We start from the raw sequence: 13,026 nt of genomic DNA, 5'->3' as shown, positions 1-13,026 counted from the left end.
TAACTAAGAGATAACAGACTCGAACTTATTGCTTCCCCAAATTACAAAATATTATCGAACGGATACAAAGAATTTACATTGACCAGAGATCAACCTATCAAGGCTTCTTTGGATTGAAGGGAGTTCGGGTCCCTACAAGGCCAAAGGTCATCGTGAACCGAATCAACATCGGTCTATTGATAAAATTGTGCCAAAGAAGAGGAATGGTCGCCCGCCTAACATATGCTCAGCCGATTTCTCGGTAAATTGAGGAACTATGGGAAAAAAGCCTGTGGCTTTCCCGGTGGGCGTTTGGAGGAGCAAACAAGGGGAAGGTGTCCACACATTTTAGCCCTCGCAAACACTAGAACAACTTTGTGAGCATGGAAAGAAGACTCAGGTGATATCACAAGAATTCTTCTAACCGCAATAGCTGGTCTTCTTACTCAACGAGGCACTAGAATGAGCGACACAATCACCCTATACACAAGAATTCTTCTAACCGCTCAAGATCTTCATAGCAAAAGGATAGACCATGGAGGATCCAGCAGAGTCGGGAGCACTCGAGGAGGCAGATAGAAGAGAAACATGGCTGAATTGTTGAGTTGCTCTCGCCAGGGTCGGATAAACATTTTATAGACGGCCTGGAAGGATGAAGCCAAGTGCCCATGAAGCAATGATGCTCTCATAAAAGTTTTGAAGCATGGGCTCATGAGCTAACATAGACGGTGACAAACAGTGGACCCCATATCAAGATTCTTTAACCATGACCGCGGACCTATCGGGGGCACAAACGTGACAATTTTGGAATAAATTTACTTTTATCCCGAAATTGGAGGGCATATGTTTACACCAAAATTTGGAAGAAGAGTTACAGGGACTCGAAAACTTCCAAGATCATGTCACCAAGGAATCAATTGCGTGCAGATCGAAACCAGCCGATTTGAATGCAAAACTAGAATTGGCTTTCTTCAGATAGCGCCAGCGGATAACGACAAAGGCTATGATCGACGCTAGGATGAGACATGTTGGACTCTACAAAAAGGGAAAGATTAGAGTCCAAGTTATCTTAAATTAGGAATGTTTTCTCTAGGGTCAAAAATTATGATGAATCGTGCTTAGACAGGAGTCATGCGTTGGTCCCGGTTATAAATATCAAACCCCGTTATTGTAAAAGATACACAATCAATCAAATACCAGTTATTTACTTTTTTTAGCTCCGGCCACCCCTTAGGAGTAGGAGTAGAGTAGATCTTGGCGAGTTCTTCAGCAAGTATGGCTGCATCGATCTGGTCGACCTCCACTGCTTGTCTGTAAGTACCGTCATGGCTTATACCTCTATTCGTACGGCTGCATCGATCTGGTCGACCTCCACTATGACTCTGGTATGAGTTAGTTATCAACTCATGTCTAGTTCAAGTATGACTGCATCAATCCGATTGACCTCCACTGCTCGAACTAGATTAAGGTAAAGTTATCAGCTCTATCTAAGGGTGGCGCTCCTTTGGATAGATTCACTAAGTTACTGATATTGCTTATTGCTTTCATTATTTATTTAATTACAGCAATATCACTTCGCCCGATTGGGATTGATCTAGTTCAGCCTTATATCTATTTTAACCCATCGTTTGTTTATCTAAACTGATCTAATATGTACTTTAAACGATGAGTTATGTTTTATCGGCTATTTTATATCAATCTTGATCGTGCATAGCGTGCGGTTAAGGTGTGTCTGATTTTGAGTAGATCTATTAGCTAGCGAAAACTGTTTCATGGCCCGTTATCACGGCCTGTGTGATTTTGCCTCACACCCCACTGTGAGCACCGTAGAGAGGGATCATTATTTGGTAGATCTGTTCCTAAGAGGGCATGACCTTAACTGTGCACTATACCTAAATCAGCTGTTTTAGCCGATATCGAGCGCTTTCATGAATAGTTCGCATCACGAGATCGTTGAAGTAGCAATATGTTGAAAGATGTGTTAGCCCCATGATCTTATTATTGTATTACGGCCTGCATGATTCTACCTCATGTCCCACTAATATTAGTAATAAGTTATGGTTGTCGAGTCTATTGTTGTTTCTACGGCCTGCATGATTCTGCCTCATGCCCCACTGGTCATAGCGATAGATGAGATGTAATATGTTCATTAGATTTACCTCTATTAAATGGTTGCATGATGATGAACTCTTTCTTTTACATAAAAAGGGGTTCGATTACTCGCAGTCATTGGCTTAGCATGAACTAATTATTGTTGATATCCTTTTACTAGTGACCAATATTTGTTTAAAGAACGATATTCATCCTGAACAATAACCAATTCCTCTTACACAACTCCATGAGCTTTAACTGATTTATTCTTACGAATATACTAGAATGGACTATTTAGTCGATCTCCTTTCATATCGGCTCTTAGAGCCACATATTCGGCACTGTCTGGCAACATCAGCATGTTCCACCCTTAATTATTAATAAACTTTCTCTCCTTGTCAATTGTAGGGTCAAATTGACTGGCACATCTCAGAAGAAGTGTGCAGGATCGACCACCCCTACGCTAAATCTAGGCGGATCTCCATCTCCATCGAACGGACCCTTTTGGCTTACTCATGTGTCCTCGGCACAGGATAAAATTCCGTGTTGACAGGAACAAAGGAATCCTATGTTTGAAACACTGCTACAGGAGTCAACGTGAGGAAATGCACATGGTTCCTGATGCAAAGGATTAGAGCCGACTGAATGCCAAGATGGAAGAGAGGGGATAGGAGAAAGAAAGGAAGCGGGCTATAAGCTTACAGCCGGTTTAGGCACAAGAACCAAGGAACTTTGTGAGAGAGACAAGTGAGCCATATATTAATAGTGAAGAACTAACTATTATATGAGTGTGCTGAGAGAATGCTACAAAGATCCTTATAACTGGCAAGCCAACTATATTATTAGCCTTGCTCTTAGGGCTCCCTGGTTTTTGGCCTACCTACAGCCCTAATCCTGTAGCAGTGTCCTTGTTTAAAGGATTTCCTTTGCCCTAATCCTACAATCCAAACACAGCCTTAGCGTGTTTGTGAGATTTTTTTATTTTTAATCCTCTTTTATTCATTATTTTAATAACAATCGCTCATATTTGCAGATCCGACCCTTTTGGTCGCGCTAGTGCCGCTGTCGTGATAAAATAACGTTGTCGCATCATATGCATTGGTTCGGCAACATCTGCCATGTTAGACATCGTTTCTGACGTGAAAAACCTTGCCATGCAACATCATCATAACATCAAGTTAGTGATTATGTATAGACTAAGTTAAGATCTTGTGTATGTCTAAGTTCCATTCAGCACAGTGATTCTGGAAAACCAAAAAAAATGTGCTAGAAAATGATGGCCAACATAACTCAAGTATGTGTTGATATACATCATCTTGATACTGATGTGAATGCAAATGCAATATACCTTGTGTGTAGTGTGCACCTTAGCTGCAAGACAAAATATACTACAATGGTTGAATTCAAAATGTGTGGTCGCCAAACGCCACTTTAGCAACACGGATGAACGCTACAACAGTTGAATTCAAGACGTGTGATCTAGTATTATGGACGGTTATATATTAGAAGAGAGTTGCATGGCACCAGATGTGCCCAAAGCTTATTACAAGATATACAAGGCAAAAGGCCAAAGGAAATCATGGCGTAAAAATGCTCTGCTTCTACCTGTCGGGTATCGATATTAGGGATACCCAAAGCAAGGAAGTTAGCGCCCACGCTGACTTCTCTGAATGGCTCGAGTCATATTAAAAGGTCTCGTCCGACCCCAAGGCCACAGGCTCTGTCTCGCTCGACCTCAAGGCCGCGAGCTGTGTCTCGTCCGAACCCTTGGGAGCGGGCTCCGTCTTGCCCGACCCCAAGGACGCGGTTTTCCGTCTCGCCCGACCTCGATGCCATGGGCTCCATCTCGACCGACCCCTTGGGTGCGGGCTCCATCTCGCCCGACCCCAAGGACACATGCTCTGTCTCACCCAATCCCTTGGGAGCGAGCTCCATCTCGCCCGATCCCAAGGGCGCAGGTTCCGTCTCGCCTAAGGTTGCGGGCTCCGTCTTGCCCAACCTCAAGGCCGTGGGCTACGTCTCGCCTGACCCCTTGGATGTGGGCTCCATCTCGCCCGACCCCAAGGACACAGTTTTCATGTCGCCTGACCCCAAGGGTGTAGGTTCCGTCTTGCCTGACCCCTTGGGCGCGGGCTCCCGTCTCACCCGATGGGGACCCATACCACCGGCAACCACTCTAGGTCCCAACGTATGGGCCTGGTTCAAAACTCTAACGCTAGGGAAGAGGCTGGCACTCCTCAATGTAACCCATGGCCATGATGGGTCATACCTAGGGATTCACATCAAGAATAGTGTCAGACATACTGGTGCTATTCTGCCAAACCCTCGTATGAATGCCGACAGGCACGTCAGTGCACCACGACATCTGCCAGGACAGAGTGGAATGCCATGACTAGCAAATGACGCCTATGCATGGCGCTAGTGACGAATAGGGCCATGACATGGAGCCATCCCTGTTGACATCTATAGGATCCACGAGACCCGCATGAAGAAGAAGAAGGACCTGATGATCCTAGAAGTCTTCTTCTCTCTCTCGTTCTTCTCCTTTTCGTCCTCTGTAACGCGCGCTTTCCATTCGCCTATAAAAGGGGAAGCAGGGCACCCCATGAATGGGGGATCAGATCCAGACATGAGATCTTGACACAAGAGCATGACCCGAGCACACGGCTGAGCGTCAATCGAGCTCTTAGCGCCCGTTCACTCCTTCCACCAGAGACTTGGGATCCTTTCCCTTCCTTATTTGTATGTAACCCTTACTGCAAACCAAGTGCCGGTAACACGAGCAGTAGCGAACTAGACATAGGGACATTCTGCCTGAATTAGTATAAACCCTTATGTCCTCCGAGCGCACCATCCAAGCTAGACGCACAAATACAAATTTACTCGTTGATTGTCCGAAAACACCGACACTTAGCGAGCCATGTAGGGGCTTTTTACGCGTCTCAACGTCCACATCAGGCCTTAGATGACTAGTCACGGCGTCAACTGGGTCCTAGATGCTCACGTGCACTTCAGGAACCTAGACTTCATCATTACGATGGAGGGAGAGATGGGGCAGGCTCCCACCTCTGTCCAGCCTCTCCACTCTGCTAGCCTCGATGCGATTGCCGAGGCGCTTGAGGAGCTACAGCTGCACACACTAGAAGCCTGCACCCCCGAGAGCGACTAGCTCATCGGCTTCAATTATAGGAGGCTAGAGCGTTAGCTCAGTGCCTTCCTAGGACCCCGTCCATCCCGGAAGGACCTGTGCCACCTCACCTTCTCGTTCACCAATGTCATGACGTAGCTTGCTAGAGGATAGCCGCTCTCCTTAGAATACCTCATCTGGAGCACCCCGACAGTGCCCACGTTCGGTCTGCGTAACATTGTACAGACCATTGGCCACCTTGTGGCACAGCGCATGCCCCCATCCCCTATGAACGACGAGTTCGTAGGGATGACCGAATACATCATAGAATCTTTCCATGATCTTCTTCTGGGAGAATCAGAGTCGCCCTTTGACTCTGACTCCAGCAGGGCAAGCCATCACCCCTTGCGAGAATGTTTCATGGTAGGTACCCCCAAGGGATATGTCAAAAGCATCCATGAGGGAGGGGCTACCCTAATAGACAACTTCGACGACGAGGTCGAGCAGGATGTAGGGGCCCCACCACGCCTGCGGGAAGAGCAGCTGAGGGCACGACACCAAGAGCTCAAAGAAGCATGACTCTAGCTCAAGTAGGAACATATGGAGCTTGAATGAGAGATCAAGCACCATGGAGACAGTGGCATGCGCGCACCGTGGCCCATGACGTGAACCACAGGATCATCAAGGACGATGAAACCCTCCCACACTTCACCCGGGAAAGCCTGAACATCGCTACCCCTGCAGCCTTGCTCCAAGGGCTTATGGAACCCGCGACACCAGAGGATCATCGAGTCCATCATGAGATTTGCACGCTACTCGATCATGCAGTGGCATAGCAGGCCAAAAGCTCATTGTCCCGACAACACGAGCTCGACGCCAGCTAGCGCGCGCCCTCAGAGTGACCCAACAAGGACATGTCAGTCCACCAGGCATAGTAAGGTGGCAGGCCATGTGTCGTGGCCTCGGTGCATGAGCGTCTTGGCCTCCACCATGACGTGCGCAACACCCTAGATGCCCACAGGCATGACCACAGTGATGATATGAAGGAGGCTAGCCACGGCTACCACCCTCATCATGGAAGATGCTACGACAGCGGTGAGGACAGAAGCCTGAGCCTTGATCTACGAGGACCTTAGGCCTTTGGCTGACACATCCTCAACGTCTTCTTTCCACCACGGTTCCGACCGCCGACCAACATCCTAAAATACTCCAAGGAAACAAACCTCAGACTATGGCTCGAGGATTATCGGCTTACTTGCCAAGCCGGTGGAGTGGATAATGACAATTTCATTATCCACAACCTTCCATTGTTCATGGCCGATTCAACGTGAACGTGGTTGGAACACCTTCCACCCAACCAAATCCAAAGTTGGGCGGACCTAAAAGAGGCCTTCGTAGGAAACTTCTAGGGCACATACACATGTCCTGGGAACCCATGGGATCTCAAAAACTATCGATAGAAGTTCAAGCAAACCCTTCGTGGGTACATCCGGCGCTTCTCCCAGCAGTACAATGAGCTGCCCAACATCGCCGACATCGACGTCATAGAAGCTTTCCTGTCCAGGACCACCTACGAGTCCCTGGTTCATAAGCTAGGATGTAAGGGCCCACGAACCACCAAGGAGCTCCTCGACATCGCCACTGGCCATGCCTCAGGCAAGGTGGCGGTTGGGATGATTTTTGTTCACCACAAAGGCAAGGCAAAGAGGGATGAGGACGCTGACAAAGGTGCCTCCAACCACCCCAACAAGAAGAAGAACAAGCAGCGGCATGAGGGCTCGCTCATGGCCACTGCCGACTGCAAGGGGGGTTGGAAGCTACCGAGGGTACCTCGGACCACTTCGAGAAGCTGCTTGAAGGGCCATGCCCAAACCATGTTTTCCTCATCAAGCACCTATACAAGGACTGCGTCCTCATAAAGCGGTTCTTGTCCGGGGGGCTCCAACAAGGGGGAGCACAGGAAGGCGCCCAAGCCGACCATAGACAACGCCGAGGGGAAGGATGGTGGATTTCTAATGCTGGATGGCTACCTCATGATCTTTGGAGGGTCAGTGGCCTATGACTCCAAGCGTCGCTGGAAGCTTGCACGCCGTGATGTCTATACGGCCATGCCGACCATGCCTTCCTTCCTCTGTTGGTCGGAGTCCGCCATAACCTTTGATCGGACTGACCACCCAAAAAGTATCCTATAGCTAGGAAGATACCCTCTCGTGGTCGACCTAATCATCAGCACGAAGCGACTCATCAAGGTGCTGATGGATGTAGGTAGCGGCCTCAACATCATGGACGCTGAAATGTTTGACACCATGATCATCGACCAAGCGCGCATCTGGCCAACCAGGGCACCTTTCCATAGCATTATGTGTGGAAAGCATGCTGTACCACTTAGGCAGATCAATCTACCCATCACCTTCAGGATTCCAACCAATTATAGGATGGAGACCCTTAACTTCGAGGTGGTCAGGTTCCACGAGACCTACCACACCATCTGTGGCAGAACCACCCGAAATAGCGTACTTACGGAGGCGCTCGTCTTCCACCAGACACTAAGCACCTCGAAAGCCACTACCACGAGCGGTATCCGTCGGACACACCCCGAGGGAGAGCCCGAAAGATCCACATTTTTCCCCAAGGATCCAATAATGAAAATGAGTTACAACACAAGTCCATCTCATACATTAGAGTTTCTGAAAAGTACATTATTACAATACCAAATACAGAGTTCGGAATGATAAACAGCGGAATATTAAAAGATAACATCTAGCGATAAGATAACGAGGATTTCGTCTGAGCCCACCAAAAGAATCCTCCACACAAGGTACTCCTCAAGCATCACCTGCAACAGGGGTAAATAAACTCTGAGTACATAATGTACTCACAAGACTTATCCGATAGTGGGAATGCTTTCCCGACTCCAAGGAATATGCTAGGCTTTATGGTTGCTGGTTCCCTTTTAGCCAAAAGCAGTACTAATAGTGAGTCCTTATTGATATATTATTATTATCAGCCGTATTAAGTTTTTATCTAGTCAATCTATATAAGCACCTGTGCTACTTTCAAGCAAGAGTTGAGCAATCGATACTGTTTCTTCTCCTTTTCCACTTCTAGTTCTTACTACGGTGCTAAACCGCAGACAAGCCGTACCGGGTAACCCGGCGATTCGCGAATCAATGTGCCCAGCTAGGTGCCCCAAAGACACGCCCCGCTTGTACCCCGAGCACAAGCAGGACTAACCCACCACTCTCCTATCTCGGGTGTCTAGGTCCCCGTCCAAACTTGGACTCCAAGCCCCCGCCTCTGAATCCCGGACTCAGTGCGGCGCAAGGACCTCCACCACCTCCTCTTCCCATCAGTCGGTCCAGAAAGAGCCAGATCCACGACAAGAGAGCAGCAAGTCTTCCCTGCGCCCATACCCAAGTATGTGCTCGGGACAAAAGTCTGTGACTTGCCTAGAGTCATATGCAACGACCGGTCCTTAATCGACACAGACAGGGAAAAAGTGTAACCGGGCTATGCCCTGTTGGCCGCAGGACACAACCCCTCACACCCACCAGTATCAAATCCACATCCCTGTCCGGTCACCATTTTTCCTTCCCATTATTTCATCTTGATATTATAGTGTAATCACCTATTTGCGAGTAACATCAGGTTACTCACGCTACCGACATCCTGAGCATAGCAGCTACTCGACCAGCACTAGTAGGACTCAGGGTGGATATATCTATGCATGTAGTTTCCATAAAATGCTTGTAACATAAATGCATATCATATAAATATATTTAGTGATCATTTAAAAATAGGGGTTATGCACTGGGGCTTGCCTTGGGCAGGTGCCAAGTCAGCAAAGTCAGTACCAATAGGCTCCTGGGCTCCCTCCTGTGTGAAAAGCTCCTCCTCGTACTCCTCGATCACCTCATCGTACTCCGGATCACCGACGGGTACGAAGTCTACCTGTTCGTGATCTACATGAAATGACGATGCAATGATTACACTATGGCAACAGCAATTCTCAATGCAAAAGTACCTCTATTGCATTACTAAGCGAGGTCTTCCTACTAAAGTCTAAGCTATATACCAGTACTACTAACATGTATGACCACGTCCTACATTCTTACGATGACTACGGATATTCATACTCCTAATGCCAGTTTACGATAAAGCAAGGATAATAACTATGTCATTAAATAACTCGTTCAATGATTACCATTTTTACAGCAAGTATATAAATGCCTAAGGAACCTACGGTAACGATTTCAAAGCTAAAGCTATCGTCGGTTTACCACAACAAATCTTGCAATTAAAGATCGATATACCGCTAAGCTTTCTACTTCAAGCTTATGAGCCTACCATCCTAACCACTAATGGGGAACCAACTGTACTAACAGGTAGGCGACATTTTTTGCGAACCTAACAAACTTTGTTTCGCTATTTTTGGACAACCAAGCAATTTACTACTAATTATTGAAGTTCAGCTCATAACCTAAATAGATAAACAATTTTTGATACAATGAAATAGAGAAAACCGAAACTTCCTTGGCCAGCCCACGACGCGCGGCCCGATCCAACTCGTCATCCCACCCACACGTGACAGAAAGCCAGCACGCGGCCCACGCGGAGGTGCGGCCCAGCCGGCCAGTGGCCCGTGACGGTGACGGCCTGTGCGCGGCGTCGATTATGCATGGGCACCCCCAAACTACAATGAAATCGCAGCAAATCCTAAGCCACTATTGAAACAGTCAGCGCTTTTACAACAGCACCCTCTGAATACTACGTCTTCACTGCGGTGAAGTTCCTAACCATCCAGAGCACGCACCGGCACGATGGCGCGGCACTGGACACCTACGTCGGCCACCCCGGCCCTCTCCATGCTAAAATAAAGGGCCGATACTCACCTACGTGCGAACACAAACCACCGGGCGGAGACACAGGCGCCGAGACGTCGCAGCGAGCTTGGACCACGACGGTGGGCAACCTACAAGGACGGCGATGTCGCTTCGGTGAACAACAGCACTGCCAGGACAAAACAAGGAGTGGACGAGTACCAGCGACTCACCATGGAACTGGAAGACGTGCAGCAACGATCGGAGATGGCTCAGGCCAAGCCGACCACGTGCGCGCGATGAGTGCGACGGAGCACGGCAATGGCACGGCCGCGCCACGGGATGCACTACGGTGGTAGGGTCTAGGATATGGCGAGCATGGTGACAACCGACGGAAGGGGAGGCTAGTGGTGCGAGGAATTTGATCGAGCTGCTTTGGTGGCGAAGAAAGCCGATGGCGCAGCACTCTGGGTCTTAATGGCCCGAGAGCTCGGCCCTTCAAAATTGGCGCACAGGACCGAGCTACAGGCTGCTATGAGGGGTGGGAAGGGTTACCGGCTGCCCAACGGAGCTGAGGGCTAGACCAATTGGAATGGGGTGCAACCACTACGGCGAATTGGAAGGAAACGCTATGGCGGCAAGGGGACAGCGGAGCCAGAGGAGCTCACGGCACGGCATGGCTCGTCTGCGGTCGTCAACGCAAGGTACCGCCGTGCTTGGCCATGGGGAACCCTAGGGCGTGCTCCTGACAGCTGTCCACACGGCCGCTGCAGCAAACGACGAGCCTTGGCACGGCACATCTGCGGACAGCGCCAGGCAAGGACACGGCAGACGCGACGCCGAGGCAACAGTGCAGCGGCAGTCTTCTAACGCGCAAGCGGCCAAGGAGTCAACTGAGCGGTGCCGAGCGCAGCCGCTAGCGACGCGGACGTGGGACCCCGCCCGACCACGGCCACAGCATTGCAGGGCAAGGCGCAGGCAGAGCACGGCCGACGGTCCGAGCACCACGCGTTGGTTGGTGAGGCGAGCAGCAGCGAGCAGGTGGTCAGGACGCGCGGGTCATGCGCGTGAACGGCACAGCGAGCGCAGCCGGGCGCGTAGTGGCTCTGGCCTGCGCGGCAGAGCGCGCTGGCAAGCCAACGGGGTGGTGACCGCGCCCAGAGCTGAGCCAGGTGACGTGCACAACTTTTAAAGCAGCTAGAAAATGAGTACGCCGCGCCCCAAACGCTATTCCAATTGCTCGATGCGAAAAGTAGTACACCGAGCCATCACTCTTAGTCGCGACATTGCGCTACTTCTTAAGCCAATTGTTCTACAACTAATGCCAAAGGTGGCTTCGTCGACCACTTCAAAGACTTACGTGGAGGATGTCTATTTGAAAAGTTTCACATCGAAACCCAACCCCGACCCCCGGGACGTACTCGCTAGCCCTCCATGTCTTTGACCGCACCTTCTTATCGACGTTCGCAAAACGTTTTGTAACATTTTGTTTTAACAAGAATTTGATTAAGATAATAAATGCATTATGTGACGTGAAACATAACCTTTTTCTTTCTGTTTCGTAAAAATGTTTCCAAGCCAAACATGGATTATAAAGCCTATCATACACCAATGCACATAAATCAGATGCTTACGAAATGTTTCAGCAAAACATTACAATGTAACACCAGGGTGTTACACCATCCTAGGAAGTCCATGTTGTGCGAAGTTCATGGCCGTCCTCAACTACACCTATCTAAAGTTGAAGATGCTAGGTCCATGCGGGGTCATCACCATCGGCAGCTCCTTCTAGCGCGCCAACAAGTGTGAGGTCGAGTGCTGCAAACACGCTATGGCAATTGTCGCCTCCAAAGAACTTGCGGCCATCAGAGAGGAGGTCATCGAAGAAGCACCCGACCCCAAGTAGTTGGTCGGGTCTTTCAAGCCTATAGAGGGCATCAAGGAGGTCCTCATAGACCCTAGTGGCTCCGAGGGCAAAATGGTGCGCATCGGCACCACACTTTACTATGAATAGGAAAGCGCGCTCGCAAACTTCCTCCACGCCAATAGAGACATTTTTGCGTGGAGACCCTCAGACATGCCAGGCATTTCAAGAGAAGTCACCGAGCATGCCTTGAAGATCAGGCCGGGCTCCAAGCTGGTGAAGCTGATTATGAAGCTTTTGGTGGCCAGGTTCATCAAGGAAGTACACCACCCCGAGTGGCTAGCCAATCCCGTTCTTGTATGAAAAAGAGTGGGAAATGGAGAATGTGTGTTGACTACATGGGTCACAACAAAGCATGTCCAAAGGATCCATTTCCTTTGCCATGCATAGACCAAGTAGTCAACTCGACCTCAGTGTGCGAAACCCTTTGCTTCCTTGATGCGTACTCCGGGTACCATCAAATCACGATAAAAGAGTCCAATCAACTCGTGATGTCTTTCATCACCCCGTTTGGATCATTCTGATACGTCATAATGTCGTTCGGTCTAAAAACATGAGGGCTACGTATCAGTATTGTATGCTCAAGTGTTTCGGTAACCACACTAGGCAAACCATTGAGAACCACATAGAAGACATCATGGTCAACTCCAAACGAGCTGACCAGGTCGTAGCCAACCTAGAGCAGACTTCGTGAACTACGAGCAGACAACATCAAACTCAACCCTGAGAAATATGTTTTTGGGGTCTCGAGGGGTATGCTGCTGGGTTTTATCATCTTAGAGCATGGCATCAAAGCCAACCCAGAGAAGATCTCAGCCATCGTGAGGATGGGCCCGATTTAGAACATAAAGGGGGTACAACGAGTTATAGGGTGCCTCGCCAAGCTCAGACGCTTTATCTCACACCTCGGCGAATGAGGTCTCCCCCCTATTGGCTTCTAAAGAAGGCCGACCATTTCAAGTGGATGCCCAAGGACTAAGAGGCACTTGAGAAGGTCAAGCAGCTCCTGATGATGGCCCTGATCCTGGTCCCCCCGATCGATGGGGAACCGCTTCTCCTCTATGTTGCACCGCCCTAGTGGTACA

This window comes from Miscanthus floridulus, chromosome 1 (genome assembly GCF_019320115.1).
Source record: "Miscanthus floridulus cultivar M001 chromosome 1, ASM1932011v1, whole genome shotgun sequence".
Taxonomy (NCBI): domain Eukaryota; kingdom Viridiplantae; phylum Streptophyta; class Magnoliopsida; order Poales; family Poaceae; genus Miscanthus; species Miscanthus floridulus.
The sequence above is the reverse complement of the archived record's forward strand: the minus strand, read 5'-3'. Positions refer to the sequence as shown.